The 22,175-nt window shown below is 39.2% G+C and overlaps 1 protein-coding gene across 1 annotated transcript in view; it reads left to right on the top strand.

Moving 5' to 3' along the window:
• CCBE1 (collagen and calcium binding EGF domains 1) overlaps positions 1–22,175 on the top strand; it is a 94,346-nt gene that overhangs the window by 9,042 nt on the left and 63,129 nt on the right. The gene's annotated exons all lie outside the window — the stretch shown is intronic.

Genomic DNA, 22,175 nt, shown 5'->3' with positions numbered 1-22,175 from the left:
TTGTGAAAGTACACCCAGAAAAAAAGTGTGCTCAGAACTCTGTATAAGAGAGAGAAAATAACTTTATTTGATGCACTTTTTCTTTGTAAATAACTTCCTGTCCAGAGCTCCAGTGTCTCTGTGAAATGGTAATATTTCTGTGATCACATTCAACACGTTTAATGTATGTTGTAAACCAGACATCTTGCCTACTCAATAAGATGCTATGATCATACTCAATTTTCACTGAAGAGTTTATTATCATAGCTGCACCAAAATAGTGGTGTCATTTCCTAAACACTGCTCTCTGGAATTCTGACAAAACCCCTTAGTTTAGAGATTATTGCCTTGGAGAATTGAAACAAAAATAGCCAAAGGGAAAATTATTTAATCTTTAAAACAGCATCTGTGGGAAGAGGAAAAAAACAGGTGAAAATAGGGTTTTTGGTAGTTTTTTGTAGTTCTTAGTGGTTGAGAAGTGAAGAGTGTGAAAGAGACTTGAGGGACCAGGACTAGAGCTACTGTTTGGTAAATGCTTAATCCTACTGGGAATATGTGCTTTCAACTGCTGCTTCCTGAGGCAGGAGTAAGGAGCAGTGGCAGACAGACAGTGTTGGCAGCCTGGGCTGATCTTTGGAATTCTGTAGCATGATGAACCCAGCTGTTGGTCTGCACAGTGACCTGGACAGTCTAAGGGCAAGTGGTGCTGCAGACTATGACTCTTGCGGTGCCTCAGACATTGATTTCTTGATAGATTACTTGATGGGCTGCTTGTATGCAAAATACTATGTTTGCTTAGGCAGTTGTATGAAGGTTATTTTGATGCATATTTGGATTTTAATAGCTTATTAGGGTTCTTTTGTTTGTTTTGTTTTCCCTGAGGAAAGTGAATTCTACAATACTGGACTTGCCTGGAGGCCTGGAGAGATAAGGAGCCTATTGCAAATAGGTCACTGGGGGGCTTTGTGGTTTTTTTGTTGTTTGGCTTGGGAGTTTTTGCTTCTTTGTTTTATTTGTTTCTTTGTTTTGTTTGTTAGTTTGTTCTTTAGTTTGTGAGGGTTAGTTTGTTTTTAATTTAATGGGGTTTGGGGTTTTTTTTAGAGTTTTCGTGCAAAAGTATTCATTTCAAGCTCTTCTCATTTTAAAATTAAGAAACATAAAATGGAAGGGGGAATGTAATTAGAAATAGAGAACTTGGGACTCATTTTAATTCTACCTTATCCTGCTGGCCTTCTAGCTTGTCTAGTAGCAAACCACAAGATACTGAACATGCTACTTCGAAGAGGGTTGCCCTGTTCAGTGTCACAATTCAGGTCCCTACATTTCTAACTTCCATCAATGCACAGTGAATTAGGGATGACAGAGGGAACTGGGACAATCTGACACCGGTGTTCAGAAATTTCTGTTCAGAGTCTGCTTTAGGAGTCCAGGCTTCAGTTCTTTTCACTGTATATGGTCAATGAGGAGAAAGGGAAAGCTTGCTTCACAGCAAACTAACATGATATTTCCCCTTAGTTTTAAAACTTAAGGAGAAATGGAAATTTTGCTGTCATACAACCTCAACAAAGAGCTTTATCCACAAGGTTTTATAAAGACAGGCCTGTATTCCTGAATCTCCACTGGATTTGAAGTAAATTCAAAGTGCAATCAAACCTTCTCCTTGTGTTTGATCTTAAATTAGGCCCTTTTCCTGCAGAAATTTCTCTGTGTGGCACAGGAGCTTAAGAATATTTTATGATTGTGTCTGCAGGACTGGCCCCTTTTCGATTTTTCTTAGAAGCTCACCTCTGTTAAAAGCTGTCTCTCTTGGTCCCTGCATGGGTACTAAAGAGGTCATATGAATAGATTCGCAGAGGTTTGCATTTCCATAGCTCTACTGACTTCCCTGGACCTACACCAAAGTGCGTCGGTTGGGGAATTCTTCATAATTATTCTTAGCATTCCATGAGAAAAAAAAAAAAAAAAGAATACAGAAAGATGTTAAAGCAGATTGAACGCATCTTACCAACAAAGCAAATTCTCTGCCTGGTTTTCCAAGCTGGGATTCTTGGCCAGACTCTTGTTTTTGCTGTTTGCTGTCCTCGCGCTGACCCATACTTGAATTTGCGGTTTTATTGACCGTGCCTGGAAGGGTCCTGGACGGTGCCACTCCAGATTTACATCGGTGGGAGCACTGTGATCCAGGGAGGCAGTGGGGTTTAACCTTAGGAGGGGCTTTCCAGGCATCCGGTTCTAGGTCCTGGGCTTCATTTCTCTGCTCCTCAAGGAGCTGTATCATGCCAAATTCTGCTTTCAGTAACCCACTAAAGTTTTATATAGGATGTCAGTATTACCTAATTCTCCAGCTATAAAGTGGAGGGGAAAGCCTAATTTATGCCTTACAGGGAAGAAAGAGAACCTGAAAGCTTATGCTGAAGAAGTAGCACTCCTGTTACAGCAAAGAAGATTGCCGTAAATCAAATGTTCAAATAACTTGCTAGACTTTGTTTACTTTGGTGATTTGAACTGTCATTCCAGTTCAACAAAATACTACTGTTTAAGATAAGAAGAAAAAAATGCACATTTTTAAAAGTATATTTTTTCATATCCACCAAGAGACAAATTAGATTTTTGAGATGTTTTCTTATGTTTCAAAAGTATCTGGAGTATTTCCACAGTGGGAGTAAGCTAATGGTACATCACTGGAACATCTCCAGTGAAAATAACTGGAGTGGCAGAGTGAAAATAGCAGTAGAAAACAAGTAGTCAGGAACAACAATGGCAAAAATACACATATATTTATTTATACATCCTTGTTTGCAGTATAGACCTCTGGATATTTTTAAATACCAATAAAAGTAGACTTCAAACATTTTCATTGACCTTACAGTCATTGCAGTTATAAGTAGTTCCAATGAAAAGAAAACTCTTCCAAGAAATTTCCCTCAAGGACTTGACAAAGATTTAATACAGGACAAATATATATTCAGGATGGAGTTAGAGGGGAAACTTTCCTGTTCAGATTCCTCTTAATTGTGTATTAGGTCTGAAGACCCTGGCTGTATTCCGTATTTTTCCATTTGTTGCTTGTCTCTGTAAGGCTTCTCTTTTGGAAGAAAGAACCAAACAAATCTGGCAACCCTTTTATTAAATGCCATCTTGACCTTGCTTCCTGGAAATATAGTTGGCCCAAAGGATGAAAAATTACAGCAAGTGTTTATTACTGAAATCCAGTCTCAGTTGTGAGAAGATTAAGTGTTTCAAAAGATTTAATATCCTGCCTGCTTCAGTGGGATGCATTTGGAAAAGAGCTGCAAAGCAGCAGAGAACTGGAAATGGCTGTGTGATATCTTGTTCTGTAGGCATGTGGTTGGTATTTGTGGGAAATGCTTGAGAACATGAGTTTTAGAACTGATCCTAACCACATCCCAATTTCCCTGTCAGTCTGCTGTGGGGAAGACTTGGAGCATGCATCCTTATATCATCCCAAACTACCCGATGACAATGCAGAGATAAGCAGAAACTCCCAAAATATGGGTTTGGAAGTTGAGTGTCAAACTGGTTTTCTTTCAATTGGTTTCTGCAAGTCAATTTGGTCTTCTGCAGCTGGATATCAATACCTGAATGAAAAGCTACCCTAATCCTGATTTTTTGGTAGGAAAACTGTAGTTCCTAAGTCTATTTGTATGCATGAAAAAGTCTGTTGATGAGGAAGGTTTATTTGGAGAAGCAGAGTCTTAATAAATAAAGAAGTAGATGCTAGCTTCTATTAGAAATAAATTTTATTTTTAAACGGACTAAACTGCAGATTTTAAATAATTCCAAGTTTTTCCTTTTTCCCGGAGACAAAATAAAGTTGTTTGTCTTTGGAGATGCTTTTCCATCTTTTACTGCAAATGGGGAAAACATTCCCCATTTGAAAGACTCCCTGAGACGTTTTGTGTATCCTTTATGAAATGTAGCTTAGTTTATTGGGCAGAACATTTCTTTTGCAGCCCTTCCTACTGAAATACAAGTTTTACAAGTAGATCCAAGATGTTTTTCATTATTTGGTAGCAGACACATAGAGCACAGCAGATTATCTGCCTGCTTTACTCAGACTAAATGCACATCTTTGAAAGAGTTTAAGAGGCACAGACACCTGCTGCCTTTGGTTCGCATTTTTTCATACTGATTTTCATACAACTTCATTTTATAAATTTCCTTCTTAAAGACTAATTTTCCACAATCTGTTTTTATGTTAACTGCTCTGAGGTAATTGATAGGCTACATTTGGAGGTTTTGTCATTCCCTTTGTAAAGTCAATGTTTAGATGGAGGATTAGCCATCCTGAGCTTTTCCTTTTACAGTGTAGGGCTGAAAACCATAACAAAATGAAATTATTTATAAACTTACCATCTCAGCTTTTGAAGTTAGAAAGGTTCTGACAATCTTTTAGCTGACTGCAATGGCAAAGTATGGATTATCTTGGAAGAAATTTAGGCTGAGATACAACAACATATACACATAAAAATAGTACATAAATTACTCTCTCATCCAAGTGACCATGAATACTTTGTGTTTGGGTTTAATGCCTGTGTACAAAAAAAATAGCTAAGTCAAAATCTGTTTTGCACCACTAGTGCAAACTGGAAATAATTCCATTGGATTTGATTGAACTTTAAATAATGGTGAAAATAAGATTTCATCCCTGAAATTCAACCTTTGTGAGGTCTCCCAATTCCCATCAAGATGAAGTAATTTGATTATATTTAACAATGAGTCATCTAACTCAGCAATTGTTGTGTATGAGCAATTAAGTTCTGTTTTTTTAGAACTATTCTGTCTCACCATAGATCTTTAAAGTTATTTTTGATTGTTGGTTATGCAAGATTAAAGAGAAAAAAAAAAAAAACAGCAAGAGAAAAAGCCCCAGCAAAAATCCAGCAAAACCCAGGTTTGTTGCATAATTTGTTTGGCTGGTCAGCACTTCTGGGCTGCTTCTAAATAAGTAAATTAAATATATGCAATTATTCTAAAAAGTTGGAAATCCTCAATGAACTGATGTATCTTCACTAAAACCAATGAGACTTTGTATTTTTAGCCCTGTTCCGTCAAGATCAGTGTAAGTTTATTCTCAGCCCTGTGATGCCCTACGAGATGGATGATCAAATAGTTTGGATGCTTCAACCCATTTGAATTTGGTAGGAGTCCAATGTCTGTGTATCATCTGAGGACCTGTGCTCAAGTAGAGGGTATTTGGAATAAAGGAATTAGGAGGGAGCAGTTAATTCTGATATGTGGTAGAACTTGGCAACTTGTTGATGTGAAAAACAAAACAAACCCAACAGGTCACAAATATAATTTTAGAATGTGATCAAGTCAATGTTCAATATCTTTGTCGGGTCAAATAGGAGGATGCTCTGTATTCCCTCACCTTCACATCACTTTCTCGGTTCTCTGAATTCTCCTGCATTTATCAGCATCCCTGAACTGCAGAGAGTAGAAAAGATGCTCAATTTTAAGGTTGAGTCTGCTCCTTCCAGATGCCAAGGCGGAACATACACTCTCTTTTCCCTTGTTAAATATCCAGGAGGCTCAGTAGTGGTTTTTATTACACATCCACATTTTTCCCTTCCTGGATGTGTCATTTTAATTCATGAAGTTTTGGGTAGATCCCTGCAAAGTTGCCTCAAAATTTTCTTTTTTATTTGCTTGCAAATACCATAACTTAGCTAAAACAGTGCTGCAAGTAAGCAGAGAGATGGAAAACACTTCAGCCTTATCAGGAGTCTGGGGAGAGCGTGTAAGTCTGCCAAAGCAGGAACTGGATATGCCCAGGAGGGAAGCCCTTCCAGCATCGCAGCATGGCAGGATTACACTGTCCCTGCTCCATGCAGTGTGACATGGTACCATGCGGTGAGCCAGAGAGGAAATTAGAGACATGTATCTGATCACAAATATAAAACTGCATTTGTGATTTTGATTTTGAACAGAAAATTATTGTGGATAATTTTTCTGGGACATGTGGATTTGGAAATGTAGAGATGCAGGACAAGCGTCCCTGAAATCACTCGTCTGTCATGGCAGTGACAAGGGAAAAGTCCATTTACTTGAACAAATAAGGGGAGAATTGTGTCTTTGAAAACTTTGGACTTCTTGTTAGAATTCAGAGAAAAACAGAGTGCTTTCCCTGGGGTACCCAGAACTGTAAGAAGGTGCTCTGAAGTGCTCCTTGTTCTGTCATCTGAGAAGAGCCAAAGGATATGCATCTCAGGGGAGAAAACTGCACATTTTTTTTGCTTTAGAGATGTCACTCCAGTCAGACTTTCTCCATTGTTTTCTTAGAGGAATATATGCAATTGCTGAAATGTTTGTGCTTTTCTAACACTCTTGCTTAGTGGATCATCACCTCTGGTACTTAAATGTCTGGAAATGAGAGAAAATAAATAGTGGTCTAAACTTGGCAGCAATTGATCCCCAACAGGGATTACCTAAACCGTTTGCTGTTCTGTGTATCCTTTAAAGAGGCAGCCTGTTGTAGGTAAAATAAATTCATCTATTCTAGTGGGAGTGTTGGGGCAAACGTCTCTTTAAGGAGATAGCGCTGTAAGTGAGAAGCTTACCAGCTGGGCAAGGCACAGGAGGAAAGGCTTGGTTACTGGACAACCAGGAAGTGGAAAAAAGAAAGTCAAGCATGGTGCCACAGTCTTCGTAGTGAAATCTTTTCAGCAGTAGTGAGAAATTTTTAATACTACTGAGGAGGTATAGCTGGCACCAGGCTTTTAGAAACAGGGACAGCCTGATGGCAAGAGGGAAGTAGTCTAGAGATGGAAAGAAGCAATAACCCTCTTGGAAAGGTAGAAGGCAGTCCTAGTTTAAAAATAATGTAGTTATTTGAGTGTCAATGAGTACCAAGCTTTAAGACATGGGTCTTGTTAGATGTAGTGTCATATTTGTGTGAAAATCATCTTCTGGATTTGGAACTGGTTTGCACTGGGAATTCTGGACATAGTGATGACACCTTGCAGGCATCTTTATGCAAGCACCAAACTTAGAGCTGCCTTCCTTCTACTGCATAGCTCAGATGCTTTCACTAGCCAGCAAAACTGTGACCTTATATGTGTCATGTAGCCAACTGTCTAGTGGCCAAGCTGAGCCAGCATATTCCCAGCTCTCATGGGAAATGCCAGTGCCACCTTCACATGTCAGAAACCAGCAGCCCCCTGTGGTCCTGCATGCTCCAGCCTGGAAGTGTTTTGTGTCAGCACAAGCAGAGTGTTTGGGACACCAACTCAACCCCTCACACTTGCCCCAGTGCCTGTGGTTCTGCCACTGATTACTTCAGCAGGATGGAAACCCTCAGGCTCACACAGTCATCATCTGGTGCCTTAAAATCATGCGCTCCTTCCTTTTTGGCATTTTAGCCTTGTTATTGAATGTGGTGAATGTGGGAAATCTTATCTCTTGTCCAAATGACTTCCATGGCTGCACTCAACATCCTGTGATGGTGCTGTCTCTTTATGAATGTCTCCCTTGTCATTGTTAGCATGGAACAAATAACCCTGGAAATAAACAAAACAAGGAAATATAGAAAATACTTGCTATCAACCAGAGCTGTGTTTAAAGTGAAGGTTTTTCCAAGGAGCTTACTAATACACATTTAGAGCAAAGTATTCTTTGTCAAGTCCTGAATGCTGATTTTTCCTTTTGAATCCTAGCAGGATAACATGGGGATTTTGAAATGTCAAGAGTCTCTTTCATGGATCTAAATCATGACAAGTCTTTTGTACAGAATGATTTAAAACCTGAAATGGATTTAGAGCCCTAATGTCATGATCATGCACAAATTCTTGAAAAACTGTATTTTTTATTAGTTTACAATATGGCGTTGCACTACTTTTTGAGGGTGGGGAGAAATGTTTGAGTCTGCTTTTCTGAGTACCTGATCAACAGATTTTAACATCAATTAGACAGTATCTCCAGGGTGACAGTTTTGCGTAGTAGCCATGATGTTGTTCAAAGAACAGAACTTTTGCTCTCTATGTTGTTGTTCCAAGTGGCAGTTTTGGGATTAAATGTCTCAAGACACATGTAAAAAGAAAACTTTTTGTATATGTGCTGCCAGCTCAAATCTAGCCTGGAGGCTGCTGGTACACAAGCTGGAGTAGTTTGGCTTTGCTATCTTCCGCTAGGAGAGTGAAGAAGTGGGTTGTCTTGTTAAGGTGATTTTCAGAGATTCTCGTTACCAGATAGTAAGAGAGAGAAGACTTAATCTCGAGGTTGACTCTCCAGTGACCCTTAAAGTTGGAATAACTGAGAAAGCAGCAGTTGCACCAGTAAAAGCTGGAAGTTAGCTGAGGGCTAAGAAAAGGGAGATTGTTGCTGTAAGAAGAACTGAACCGATGCCAGCAGAAAGCTGATACAGCAGCGACATGGGCGATATTATCTCCCCAACAGTCGTGACTGCGTTCCAGAGGCTGCAGGGTCGGACCCCGGGTTTGCTTAAGGCTACATGAAGACAAAATACATCCTTTCTCTACGACTGTAAACAGGGATCTGAAACAGGATAATGAACATTATTACAATGAGCTCTCTGCTTTGTCAAACTTCTCAGTGTGTCTCTCATCCAAGAAAGACAGAAGAGTTTTTGAAAACATAATTTCCACCAAGTTTAAATGACTTAATGGCCAGAAAAAAAGAGGCTATGGCTCTATTTTCCATCATTTGTAGAAATTGCTCCATCTAAATTATTTTTACCATGGGTAAGATTTTACTATGGAACGAGGATTTATAGGATGAAGTTAAGGCAAACCTGTCCCAGCCATCCACTCAACTTTCAACCCAACATTTAGAGCTGTTTTCTCACAGCCTTCTGTATTTAAGGGTCATTACCACAAATGCCAGTGATTTTGGGGCAGATTCTGCTCTTTTTATTAGTTTTTAGGTCCTTGGGATATGAATGAAGAACAGTGCAATCACAAGTCATGGCAGCAGACCACTACCAAAGGCATTATGATCACTTAACAGAAAAAAGCCAAATATTGCCAAGCTTGTCAAATATTTGCAAGTTACTAACACATTTAGTCCTAGGCACATACATGGCTAATTCTTTAGAAATAGCCACCACATGAGCTGGTTACTGGTTGCCAGGAGTGCTCAGGGTGCTGGAAGATACTGGAAGGGTAATGCAGCCTCACAGGTGCTTGGTTTTGGCACATGCCACATGGTGACAATCCTGTAACTTCATATATAAAACAAACAGAATGAAAAAAATGCAAGTACATAAACAATACTAAGGGTTTGGTTTTTATCAGATTCTGATGAAATTATTAAGGGAAATTTAATATTCTGTGTCAGTTTAACAACCTGACTAGTCTTAGACCAGGAGGTACAATGAGCTAAATTAAAAATTTTATAGAAAAGCAAAGCAGTTTATTTCAGCTTATGGGGATTTTTTTTAATGTTTACTTTTCAAGAAAATTAGGATGCTAATGTGATGAAGTTATGTGCTGTGGGTCAATGTGTTCCCAAATGCAATTTTGAAATAAAACAAATCCCACGCCTAATCTCCCTGAGTTTGGACAGAGCAATTTGTGGGAATACCAGCAAGCTTCACTGACACCCCAGTGCCACTAAGGAGCCAAGTCACCTTTTCAGACAGATCAGGTGGTTGGAAGTGTTTCCCATGACTGTATCCTATCTCATTCTCCAATTTTACTTCTGCTGTTTGATTTTTTGTTGTTTCCCAGTACAGAGATTTTTTTTTTTTGTGCATGGCACCTAGAAAACGAAGGCAGAAATAAGCCAAATACTTTTTCTGCCATTAATTGTTACAAGCTAAGAGCAGTTACTGTGTCTGGGTCAGGACCTGAAAATATAGTTCCAGTTCTAAAGCCAATAGCTGTATCTCATGCTGTTATTTTGGCAGGGATTTCCAGAGGGGGTACAGTTTAGCAAAAATGGGTGGAGATCTTAAGAAGCATTAACTTTCTTGGAAAAGTCTAAAATAACCAAACAGTATGGGAGAAAATGGAAGAACATTAATTATCTCCACTCTCTGGAGAGGTATCAGTAATAAGGTTTTCTCAGACAATATATGATCTTTTCTATTTATCAATTGAAATGAAAATCCAAGGGTAAAATCAGGGCTGGAAAGAACTTTGTGGGCTCTGACACCCCCCAGTATCTGTAATTTTTACCTGGGTTATAGGGAAATGTGACAGAGTATTTTCAGCTGTGACAGCTGTAAGCTTGCTATAATGTCTAAGAAAAGGCAAAACTAGCAAAGAGACACAATTTTAATAGATTTTAGGATCTCTGTTCCACTTGTCTTGAATATGATCTCAATTCACACTGCAGAGTGAAATCAGCAGAGTAAACACTGTTTTTTAAGTAGAAACTGTGTACATTTTCTTACATCTTCAAACCATGAAGGATTTTGGGGGTAAAAGAGATGACTGTTGCTAACTGATATAAAAATAACCTTGTCCTGTGATATAGATTGCTGTTTACCATCTTCCGTGTAGAAGATTTTCAGGCACTCATATGGCATTTGTTCATTTGTTGGGTTGGTTTGTGGTTTGGGCTATTTCTCCCAAACCAGGCTGGTGTTTTTAATTTCTGTTACATAGCACTGATGAGATAAATGAAGCACCACAGGGGCCCTGAGGATACAACTGTGTTTCATATTCAGAAGGGAGGCAGAGGAGCTGTAAATCCTCTATGAAGGACACTGTGAACACAGTGTTCACAGATTATTTGTGAGGAAAATAATCCTCAGCCTTCCTCTCCCCACTGTCCCAGCATCCTTCTGGCTGCTTCCCAAGGGAAGGAGCTGTGGGATGTCCATGTGGGTATACTGTGGGGATGGGGCATTTCCCACTTAGGACACTCTCAAGAAACAAGTCCAAACTATATCTGTGCCTAATAAAAGAAGCCAGCTCCTGCCAATATCAGCATCTCCCATCAGCTGGCATCAAAACTAACTGGGTGGGGAAGGGGTAGGAGGTTTCATGAAGTGCCCACAAAGCTCCAACTGTGATCTGTTTTCAGGAACAATGTAATGATACTGACTGTGGGATAGAAACCTAAATTGCTTGCGTTTTTGCTGACATTTTGCCAGTGGTGTTTTTGAGCTCAAGACCACACAAGGAAAATGGTGTTCCAGGATATATTGCCTCCTTAAGGAGAGGCTGTGAGACTATGACCTAATGTTTATAATTGTAAGAGTTATTGAGAGTCAATTGAACATGCAAAATTCCCAAGTGACGGCATTTATCACTTTTGTGATTAGCATGCTTGTAGAGTATAAACAGCTGAACAGATCCAAATGGTTGATGAAGTTAATCAAGAGAAAGAAAATTAAAAATATGTCAGATATTGTTGAAAATATAGGTAAGGTATGATTTTAAACCCTGCTTAGAAAGAGGATGATCAAAGGGTTTTTTAATGGGCTTTACATTATTGCCAGTCCCCATAAATGTTTGGGCAAATAGACTTTACTTGGAAGATGATAGGAATATTGATAGCATCAGTCTACTTCACAGGATTTTACACATTCAGATATGAAAGCTTGTATTATGAATTACTCCCATGAAAGTTTGGTTTTCACAAAATGCTCCTAAGACTGCTTTAGTTTTAGCCTAAATATATCAAAATATGCTAAAATATATAGCATCATCTTTACTATGTTAATAATAAACTTTCTAAAATACATATATAATCTCAAATATTTATAGGTTTGTATATGTATTATTTTATACATATGTAAATCTCTTCATCTTTCCCTAAGGCATCATTTAATGCATTGTATATGTATAAGTGTAGCAAAGGTTTCTTTAGGTGAGATTACAGTTGGAAATCTGCAGCTTTTTAAAAATTACTTTTTAACTAGTTTTTCAGTCTAGGTAGTTGAAATCATCATGTCTTAGATGACAGAAGGTCAGATTTTTAATACTAGTTTGTAAAACCCTGAAGATCTGCTTTGTTGTAGATGAAACACAATGATTTTTGAATTCTAGTTGTTTCTTATTTTTACATTTTTGTTGGCTCAAGATAGACCATGAAATTATTTTTATTTTTGTTGAGCTTCCTTTCAAGAAGATTTATTCTTTTGCTTTGGCTTAGGTTGGAGTTAGGGATTTTTCTCAGCTTACTCCATTTCAATATGCCTGCATCCTGGAGAGGGAATCTGGGAAAAGAGGACAAACTAAAAATACAATTACTGAAAGTACAAAAGTGCAGTTACTGAAAGTACAAAAACTGAAAATTGCAGATAAGTTTCATTGACTTTGAAACAAGTTTTACTTTGTGTCCTTTTACCCCTTCTTGTTCATAGGGTTTTTTTTAAGGCATGACAATGATAATTTAAAAACAAAAATATTTTTAAATCTGTTTCTTCATTTCATTAGGGAAATGGAGACTTTTTTTAAAGTATTCATCTGAAAAAGAACACTTTGAAAGGTACATTATTGGTAGTAACTACTACCAAAGTTATTATCCGTAATGCTATGACAATATTTCACAAGTAATACCTTCTATATCTTCTATATCTATATCTTCATTCATTTGTGAATGTAAATTCTGCTGACCCAGAAAACTGCAGAGATCTCTACAAGAAAACCCTGTCTGGAAGGTGTTTGTTGAGGGCACAGCTTCAAAAGATTTATGTGGCTTTCAGTTTGCGTGAGATGGAGTTTGCTGAGAGGTTGGAAACAGTGTTTTTATTGGTTTTGTTCTGCTTTTTCTTTTGGCCGACTTTGCCTGTCTTTTTTTCAGTCAGCCCAGGGAGTGTGCTGTGGTCGGGACCCTGCACTTAACTCACATCAACAGTTTCAGTAAACACTTTGTTAAAAAAAAAAAAGTTTTGGAATGCATTTTTATGACAGCTTTTACACCTGTATTACTGACATTTTTAACAAACACTGTATGCCCCCTGACCATAATCCACGAACAGACATGCATTGATTTTGGAGAAATAAACACTTGCAGACCAAAGGGACCTTTTCCATCTGCTCCCTTCTGCTGAGCATCAGATCTGCCCTTTGGCATTGGTTATGTTTTGGATGACTTTGTCATAAAACCCAGGGTGATGGGGAGTCAAATGCTTCATCTGCGCGGGGAATGTCAAATTTCCATAGTTGTGGTGGTTTGAGGTGTAGGGGCTGCCTCTAAAACTAACCTCTTCCACCAGCTAGGTATCTCAGCTGGGCTCTACAAATGTGGTGGTTTTCCCGGTAAAGCCCATGACTCACATTTTCTCTGCTTAGTTTATGATTTATTTGTCAAAATGGCCGTAACGCGCATTTCTTGTAAATGGCCCGTAGCCTCATGAGAGAGGCTTGGCTCATCTGCTGTGGCTTTTGAAATCCTAATGACCATTTAATCGAGTAAATGTGAGATAAGCTGTGAACTAGGGCTGGTTTCATGGCTCTGCTTGCATTTAACAGTGTCATGGTCTTCAAACAATACGTATCCTAAAGCATGAAACCACGCCGGGCGTTGATGGCATTAAGCTATTTTCCATACCCACAGTCTAGCTGTGCATCTGCGACTCGGTGTGAATTGCCCCACAGTTGGGGAAGTCACAAATACCCGTGTACGCTGTCTTTCATTACACAGCCTAATGAGATTTCCACATCCCCTGGGAAACCAGCATGTCCCACAGAAGGGTGGTATCCGCATTAGCTTTTTCTTACGGCCAACACATCCCTGTACTCCTGAGATCCTTTCCAAAGGAAAGACATAATTATGCGTAACAGATTGTAAAAAGAGAGGTTAAAACGAATGCCAGTATTTCAACTCCATATCATTAGAATGTATTTTAAACAATGGAAGGAAGGAATATACTACAATTTTGGTTCTTTTAGTTTGTTTCTGTATGAATCTTCAGGTAATGTTGAGCGGCTGGTTTGTAGCTTTTGTGCTCCTGGCAGATACCCAGCAGGAGATAATTATCTTTCAAGAGTCTCTGGCTTCTATTTTAGTAATTTAAAATAACTAGCCAGCAGAGAATAAATTGTTCCAAAGTTTCATGCTTGGAAAGAGATTTCCCAAACTACAAAGTTTTATCAAGAACAAATGAGATAGTAAACGAACGTGCAGGCAACCACTTAAGATCTGACTAAAGGAAAATTCTGCTCCAAACAACACAAAAATACAGGAATGTGTTTTGTCAAAGTCAAAATTCATTGAATTAAAATTTCTCAGAGCTTACAGCTCTCCCTTTCTCTTAGAGCACAGACACCGAACATATTTTTCCAGTTTCAAACCCTCTGGGTCTGGAGCTGACACAGCCATCACAGAGAGAGGAGCTTGGTCAAGTAGCTGTGTTGGGGAATATGAAAGTTCAGTTAAAAATTCATGCCAATTTACATGTGCATTGTGAAAAACAGAGTATCAGATTAGATAGAATTAAGAATCAACCAGATCACAGAAATTACAAGTGACTTTTATCTTCATATTTACAAGGAGGTATGAATAAGTCCTTCTACAGTCACCAGACTGCAGTCTGTATTTTATCAATCTTAACAGAGCTCTTTCTACTTGATTGCTTATAATGCTAATGTAATATTTTATACTTTGTATTTTATATAATCTCTTTTCAGTAATGTTCCAAAAACATTATTGAAAAAACCCTCAAATAAACCATTATTAAAGTTACTAAAGACTTATTAATAAAACCTCAAGTAAACTATAGAAAGGTAAATGTAATTAAATTCACTAAAGATGAAAAAAATTGTACTCTTTAATGCACTTTTTCTTGTTTGGTTGATAAGAAAACACAGACTACTTAACATTAAAATCATAATCTGAAGTTACATAATTTCCAAGTATTTTAAAATGAAGAAATGTTTAGAGTAGTTTCCTGTTTCCATAAGATGCCATGCCCAGAAACAAGGGAGAAAATCTGTTTCCCTGCTTGCATTATACACATCCAAAGGACATCCCCAGCTAGCCAAGCACTGTCCTGGGCTGTAATTACAGTGAGACTGACATCCAGTACAGGTCTACTATATTGAATGTGTTTCAAGTGCCAATAATGAAACCAGATTTTCTCCAGATCTGGAATGTGCCTTGCTATACGTGAGATTTTCTATGGAACTGGCGTTCTTTTTAAGGTGGCAGCTCAATACTTTTACAGTCTGTATGACATTTTGAATATAGGTGTGTAAAGGGTACGTGATTTGATTATTCATTCCTGGCCTAAGCACAGCTGGTGTTCTGTAACACCTGACTTTGGTTTTGTAGTGATAAATGAATGTTGGGTGGACACACGCAATGGGAAATGCGGTCGTGTCTCAGACAAGACAGGACACCCTCTCCTTGGGCATAAGCACGAGTCTGATCTTTTCTGGTAGTGGTGAATTAATACAGAGAAAGTTCTTAACTAGGAAATTTTTGTATGTGCAAGAACTTTGTGGTTTTAAGCATAGCCACAGGAAATGGAGTAATCATTAATGAATTCAGGGTAGATGAGCTGGCAAAATGAAAATGAAGAGGACTCCCTGCACTTAAGTGTTAGTCAACTCCGGGTGAAAAACCCTGTTTTGTAAGATCTTCAGTAACAGTGAGTGCAGCAACATCAATTTTTGGTGGCTTTTTTATTACCAAAGGATTTGCTAATAGCACAAAATTAATTAAGGATGAAACTGGATCCATAATCCTCCTGACAGAAGTGCTGCTTTTTAAAATTTTGCCTCCTGTGAATAGTGTTAGCCTTTCCAGTTTTGGACAAGAGTATGTCCATTACACAGTCTATTAATATTTTTCCTATGGCAGGCGAATCCTCACACACCAGTGATCTCCTGCTTGTTATTTCTCATGCAAATTCAGATTGCAAATTTAAAGACATTTTTAGTCTTTAATTCTGATGGTGCTTGGTAAAATGACACTGCAGCAAGGAATACAGCCCATTCTGTTCCTCCCTTAAGACTGCAGATATGGCTACAAGTTATTTTCTTACATACTTTCGTTATTTTCTTACATACTTTCCTTGCCTCTGGCCTCACTTTGGCTTACGAGTTAATTGATCCAGGATTTTTCTGATATAATTGTCTTAAGCTGTTGACAAGTCAGTTAAGAAAGCAGTTGATCATGTAAATAAAAAATAAACTCTATATGCTTTCATCACTCTTGCAATTAGGCAGCACTACTGATGGTTGGCTTATCAGGAACAACAGTGGGATTTTTTTCTTCTATAATTGAGGATGAGGTTGTGCCTTGATGACTGACCACCTGGGACTTCAAAGCTCTAGGAGAGAGACCTCAGCTATTATCCATGCTGTGATCATTTGGTGTTTCTCAGTGATGGCCAAAGAAAACAATAGCACCCCCGAATTTAACAAGTTCCTCAAGGCTTTGTGTGATGCTGAGAGAAAGGCTCATTATGAAGTTCAAACCAGAACTTTAACTTGCTTAGTGGTTCTTTGGCCTCAGTGATGTTTTCGTGACTTTTTCTTGTTGATTTACCATAGGCCTGCATATTTGACATTGTCAAAGAGGAGGTTGCAATCTGCCTTCAGAAGAGATCTGCAAGTGCAGCATCCTCACCGCTGTGGGCTTTTTTGCAATTTCACATTTAATGTAAAGAAAATACATCAAAAGAACAGTAAACCAATAATTGCTATAAGGTAGAAACTACACTTTGGTTATGCTTTAGTAGTGGTATTTGCACCAAAGTCTTTTATCAGCCTGTAGGGGCAGTGGGAATAGCCATCAGAGTATAATTAAATTCCATTTAGAGGGTTTAATTTGTCCATTGGTGCTGAGAGAGTGATTCCAAAGCTTAGAGTTATAAAGGGGATTTAATCACAAAAGATTAAATAAATCCCAGTTATATTTAACAAGCATTTCACTCTTCAGTAAGTCATATGATCCATAATTATTCTCCTAAAGCCTAATTAGCTCTGTTCCTTATTTAAATCATATCTCTTCCACAAGACACTTCTGGCGTGGCTCAATCTTGCCTTTTTGATGCATGTTTTACTAATTGGGCTTTTCATCCATCCAGTGAATCAGCCCTTCCCTGCCGTGAAGCCCAGCTGCTGTACTCCCTCCCTGCTCACCAACATGCTTTAGATGTCTCATAACCCAGCCTCAGAAAGCTTGTGTGGCCAAGTGCCCTGGGGCAGATGATAGCAGGAGTCAAAGGCCAGCACGATAGAGAGCAGTGTGATTTAAACCTGTCTGAAGAAACCTCTGAAGAGATTTTTGCTAGAGGCTTTTGTTCCACCTATGACCTCCTCCACTAGGACAGACACTCGCTTTATCCTCTTCATGGAAATTTTTATTTTCTTCATTTGAAACAATACCATTTCTATTTAGCTTTCATGTGCTTTTTCCAAGTGGGGCTTCTTAGCAGGAAGATCTTGCAGCATATTGCCCCAGGATGAATACAGTTTTGGTATCATACTGGGCATGTGTCATTCTGCCAGTGTACATACTTGGCTCAGAAAAAGAAAAATCAAATCTTTTACCTAATCAAAAATTCCTCAGACAGAGAGCATGAACTATTCCAAATACTTGAAATTATTAATAGAGATGCCTTCTGAAGTGTAATAGCAAACCTTTGTGTTCCTGCAAGCAGATATGTAATCTGTTCACATCTGTATAGTGCCAGAGAACTTTTGTCAAGGTTCATTTGGCTACAGTTATCCCTTGTTTTTCCCCTTTAAAACTCAGCTGCAGAATTTCCAAAGTGCTTTCTGTTGAACAATAACAAAGAAATGAGGGAGCTCTCATGAATACTAATATCTTGTATGTTTTGCCTGAAATCTTTAGTGGATAACTGTGCTGTGCAGATGCTGTTTCCTCTGCACCAAGACCTGGTTTGGAGCTGGAGGACAGATCTCTGGAGAGTGATGTAACACTGCCATATTATCTATGGCTAAATTCCTAAAAAATAGGCTCAAACATGCCCATCTTTGTGTGCTTACCACTGAGCTAAGTGACCACACGGGAGCTCAGGTGTATAAACCCTGACACAGGTATCAGAGCCATGCCTTGCAAATACGTCTTGATTCTACTGATCAGTCATGCCATGATGAATTTTGTTATTATGTTGTTTAATTTTATTTTATGGTGTTTCAAGTGGATAGCAAAAAACGTAGATGTCTAGAAAACGAACACAAACCATGCTCTGGGGAGGAGGAGAGCGAAATGGGGAAGGAATTGATTTGTTGTGCTGATATTGGACATAGTTTTTTCCCATTTGTTCAATAAGATTGCTTACTGAGGCCAAGCAAAAGCCCAGGCAAGGTGTGCATTCCTGTCCATGCTCACACAGTGGTGCAGCTGGCCCCTCTGCTGATGTGTGGGCTCAGAAGGGAATTAATGAGCCATGCTTAAGGGAGGCAACCGGTCTTGGGTTCAGATTGCACCGTCTCCACACTAGAGATTGCAAGACATCTGTCTCCAGCAAGCCCTTTGGGGATTGTTGCACTGCCAGAGCTGGTGCTGATGCAGATATGGGGTCTCTGGCCTGACTGGCGTTCTATGCAAATCGCCAGGGGTAAGAGTAGCCCCATGAGATGGCAATCACCACGGTTAGGACCAGAGAAGGTAAAGCTTATGAGCAAAGCCTGGGGCAGAAGGACCCCCTGGCATCACTGCTTTGGCAATTCAGAGCTGCCATGTGCATGGCCAGCACTCAGCTATCAACTTCTGATGCTTCTGTCCCAGTTTCTTCCAAGTGACATAAACTCTGCCAGCAAAAATCTCATTCAGTATGCACCAAATCATTCAACACGTGAAAGATTCCTTAAAATCAGCCTGTGCTTTCAGACTTATGCACAGAGAGATTTCCCAAGTGGCCAGAGCAGATGTCAGATGTTCTGCCTCTAGCATCTTCCCAGTTTCACCCTTCCTTAAAGCAGAGGGATACACTGAGATATTTCTTAAGTTGTAATCCATAAGAAAGAGGAATTACTTTGCTGCATTTCTGCATCCAGAATGTTTTTCTGTGAAACTATAGTATGAAATCAGTTTTAAATTTAAAGAAAGCTAATACTTTAGAAATGAGAAAGCCTGAGTTCTGAACCTGAAGCAGTCAATGGTGCATGGAGATTTTTATTCTCCTTACTCAGGCTGTCCTCGTTATCTCGTGGGTATCCTATTGATATGGGTCTGAAAAAAGTTCTGTGGCCAGAGCTGAAGATGAGATGTATTACCAAGGAAAAAAGAATCTTGGCTAATTTATATGAGCATAACTTATTATAGGCTTTTCTAACCTCAGCTTTAAAAAAAGCACTAAATTAAAACTAAGAATACAATTTGATTTTTCAAGGAGATTTTATAAAAGAAAGGAAAAGAAAAAATTGCCCAAGGAAATATCCTGTGTGTATAAAAAGCCACATTATTGCGAAGTGCACCTCTTGTTATGCCAGCTCCGCTTCCTTTGGACGCTGCTCATCTCCTCATCTGTCCCGGAGGCTGGGACAGTCTGCATTGCTCCTTTTGGGCCCTCTCCCTCTGGCTTTGTGGACCATCTCCTTCTTTCCCCTGCACACTGGGCTCTCAGTAGCACCCAGCAGTGAGAAATTTCTTATCCAGCCTGAATTAATGCATTCTGAGTCAAATGTGTCACACTCAGCCCTGCTGTGCTGCTGCTACTATGTGTGCAAGGACCAAGCAATTCAGGTACAACCTTACAGAGAAGGATGGAGAGAAATAGGGACATAGTGGGAATGAGGACAGCAAAGAGCTTAAAAGACAGAGAACTGGTAGCAAAACATACAAATTCCCACCTCTGAAGAGGCATCCCCTTGAGGGGCACTTTGCTCCTTCACACAGTGTACCTTTGCAGCTGCAGTTTAGTCCCATATGGTGGATGAAACTGTTAAAAAACTTGAGGCCATTCCAAGATTTCAGAGTGGCTTTGTAAATGCAGTAAAGCCTTTGTTTGACCTTTCCCTGTAATCCCATGAGCGAAGCATTGTTTAATCAAAAATAATAATATCACTGTTTTTTTAATAGTTACAATAATAATAATAATTGCTATGTGATTTCTTTTTCACAATTTTTATACCAGCAGTCATTTACCAAAAATAGCTAAGGTGTTTACATAATTGAGAACTTTTAAAAATATGTTTTCTACATTGTCCTGGTCCATTCAAATTTTGAATAAATCCTGTGCCAGACAAAGCTTTGGGATATTTGAAGTTGTTTATGGGGGTAAAAGGAGATGAATCTCACTGGCCTTAGTGAAGCCAAGACTTTCAAAGGCAAATTAAATCTGTTTACTTAATTTTTTGAGTTAGTAGTCTGCCTCTTCTGGGATGGATTGGGGAAGATTTTGAAACTCAAACCAATGGAGCCAGGACACAAAGATGTCTCAGTACCTCAGCCAAAGTCTTTGTCTGAGAGGTGAAGAGCTGGCCGGGTTCTGGATACTCTGAGAGTCATGAGGAACAGACAATGAGTTTATTGGTGGATGTGTGGGTTGACTTTCTACCAACCATCAGAGCAGTTTAGGGTGCTTTAGGCAGACAAGGATGCAGCTCCCTGGGCAGCAGTGCTGGCCCTGAGCACAGCATAGAGGGGCTGCACCTCGGGCTGGAGCCGAGTCCACGGCAGCTCTAAGAGTTTTGCCACCTGAAAACACCCACATTTGACTGGGATCATGCCAAAACCCCAGCTCTGTCAGTTCTGGCTGTTAGACTCCACACTGTGTGTGCCACCTCCTTGGAATGTCACCTCCTTATTGCTGGGACAGGGATGCAGAAGGAAAACCATGTTGTGCTTGACTATTTCTATTTCTATTTCTATTTCTATTTCTATTTCTATTTCTATTTCTATTTCTATTTCTATTTCTATTTCTATTTCTAATACTCTTTAAGCTATTGCCTAAAACAGGGCTGGGATAGATGGACTTTAGTTCTGACCTACCTATGGCAGTTTTGTGGTCTTATCATCACTGGTTATTTATGTTGCTCTTTTGTATAATAATTTCCAAAATAATCTTGTTTTATGGTGTTTCATCTTTCTGGGTATTTGGAGAACACATGCATGTACTTAGGGAGGTGACAGGCTGATTTAGTTTCTCAGTAACTTGAAAATAAATATGTCTCTTAAAAAGCCATGAAAGATTTGAAGAGCCAAAATGCTACATTCAAAAATGACAAAACACTCTGAAATTTGTTTTAACAGTTTGGATGCACTAATACATTCCTTTTATCTCTCCTAAACTTCTTGGCTTAGTATAAAGATTCCTATCCAGATTGTCTCTAACAAATTCATCCTACACATGGGTTGCACAACTAAAACCAATCTTAATTGTTCATTGTTAGGCTTTCAGTGGTATTATCAAATTCTGGATTGATTGTTGTTTTCTAATCTTAATTACAGTGTCATTTTAAGTAAACAGAGGGGCTTTAAAAATAATTTGAGCTGGTATCATGCCAAAAGCTGCATCTGGATTCCTGGCAGATGAGGGAAGCTTTGAATCAAACATCTGGCAAGTTTGCTGGATAGAGAAAGGCCAGCACAGTACTCTCAACCTGTGCAGTTATCAATGGGAACTCTTGGCTGCTGTGGCAGAGTTGCTCAGCCTTTCAGTTTCATTGGGAATCTTGTGTCCAAGGTCTTGCTTAACCTGAACTGATGATTCCTGGCTGTCCTGAGAAAATGCTGTTCTTGTGGGGTGAAGGGATGGATTTCTTGGTGGTGGTGGTTATTTTTTAAACTCTTTTCTGTAGAGGGATTCAAGAAGATAAACAAACAAACAAACAAAAAAAAAGCCAAAAGCATCAAGTGAAGGACCCCCAAGGTGTGCAGTATCCAGTATCCCTGTGCCTCCTGTAAGCTGCCTTCCTCAGCACTTTACACTGCTGGCATCCCACCAGTATGGTACCACATTCCTATAGGCTAAGGTCAATCCTCACAGTTTTAGGGTCCAAAGAACAGCTTTGAAGACCACATCCCTCTCTATTGCTCTTATTGGATCTCTTTAATGTGACATACAAAATGGCCTGACTTTGGTGCTAGGAAATAAAGTGATGCCATCATCCTGAGTGTCCCACTGGAAATGCCATGTTTTGTTCTGGTGTTTTTCAAGAAGAGCTTCATCCACAGTTCTGTGGGGCAGAGTCCTTGCTGGCACTACAAGATCCTCATGTCTCCCCATCCCCTGGTGCTTGGTCCCTGCACTGCTCTGCCTGCACCGCAGCTTCAGGCTGACACCAAGAGTGTTCACAAGCAAACCTGTGCTTCCAACCTCACTCACAACAAGTGCTGTT

The sequence above is a fragment of the Anomalospiza imberbis genome, chromosome Z (assembly GCF_031753505.1).
Source record: "Anomalospiza imberbis isolate Cuckoo-Finch-1a 21T00152 chromosome Z, ASM3175350v1, whole genome shotgun sequence".
Lineage (NCBI taxonomy): Eukaryota > Metazoa > Chordata > Aves > Passeriformes > Viduidae > Anomalospiza > Anomalospiza imberbis.
The sequence above is the reverse complement of the archived record's forward strand: the minus strand, read 5'-3'. Positions and strand labels throughout refer to the sequence as shown.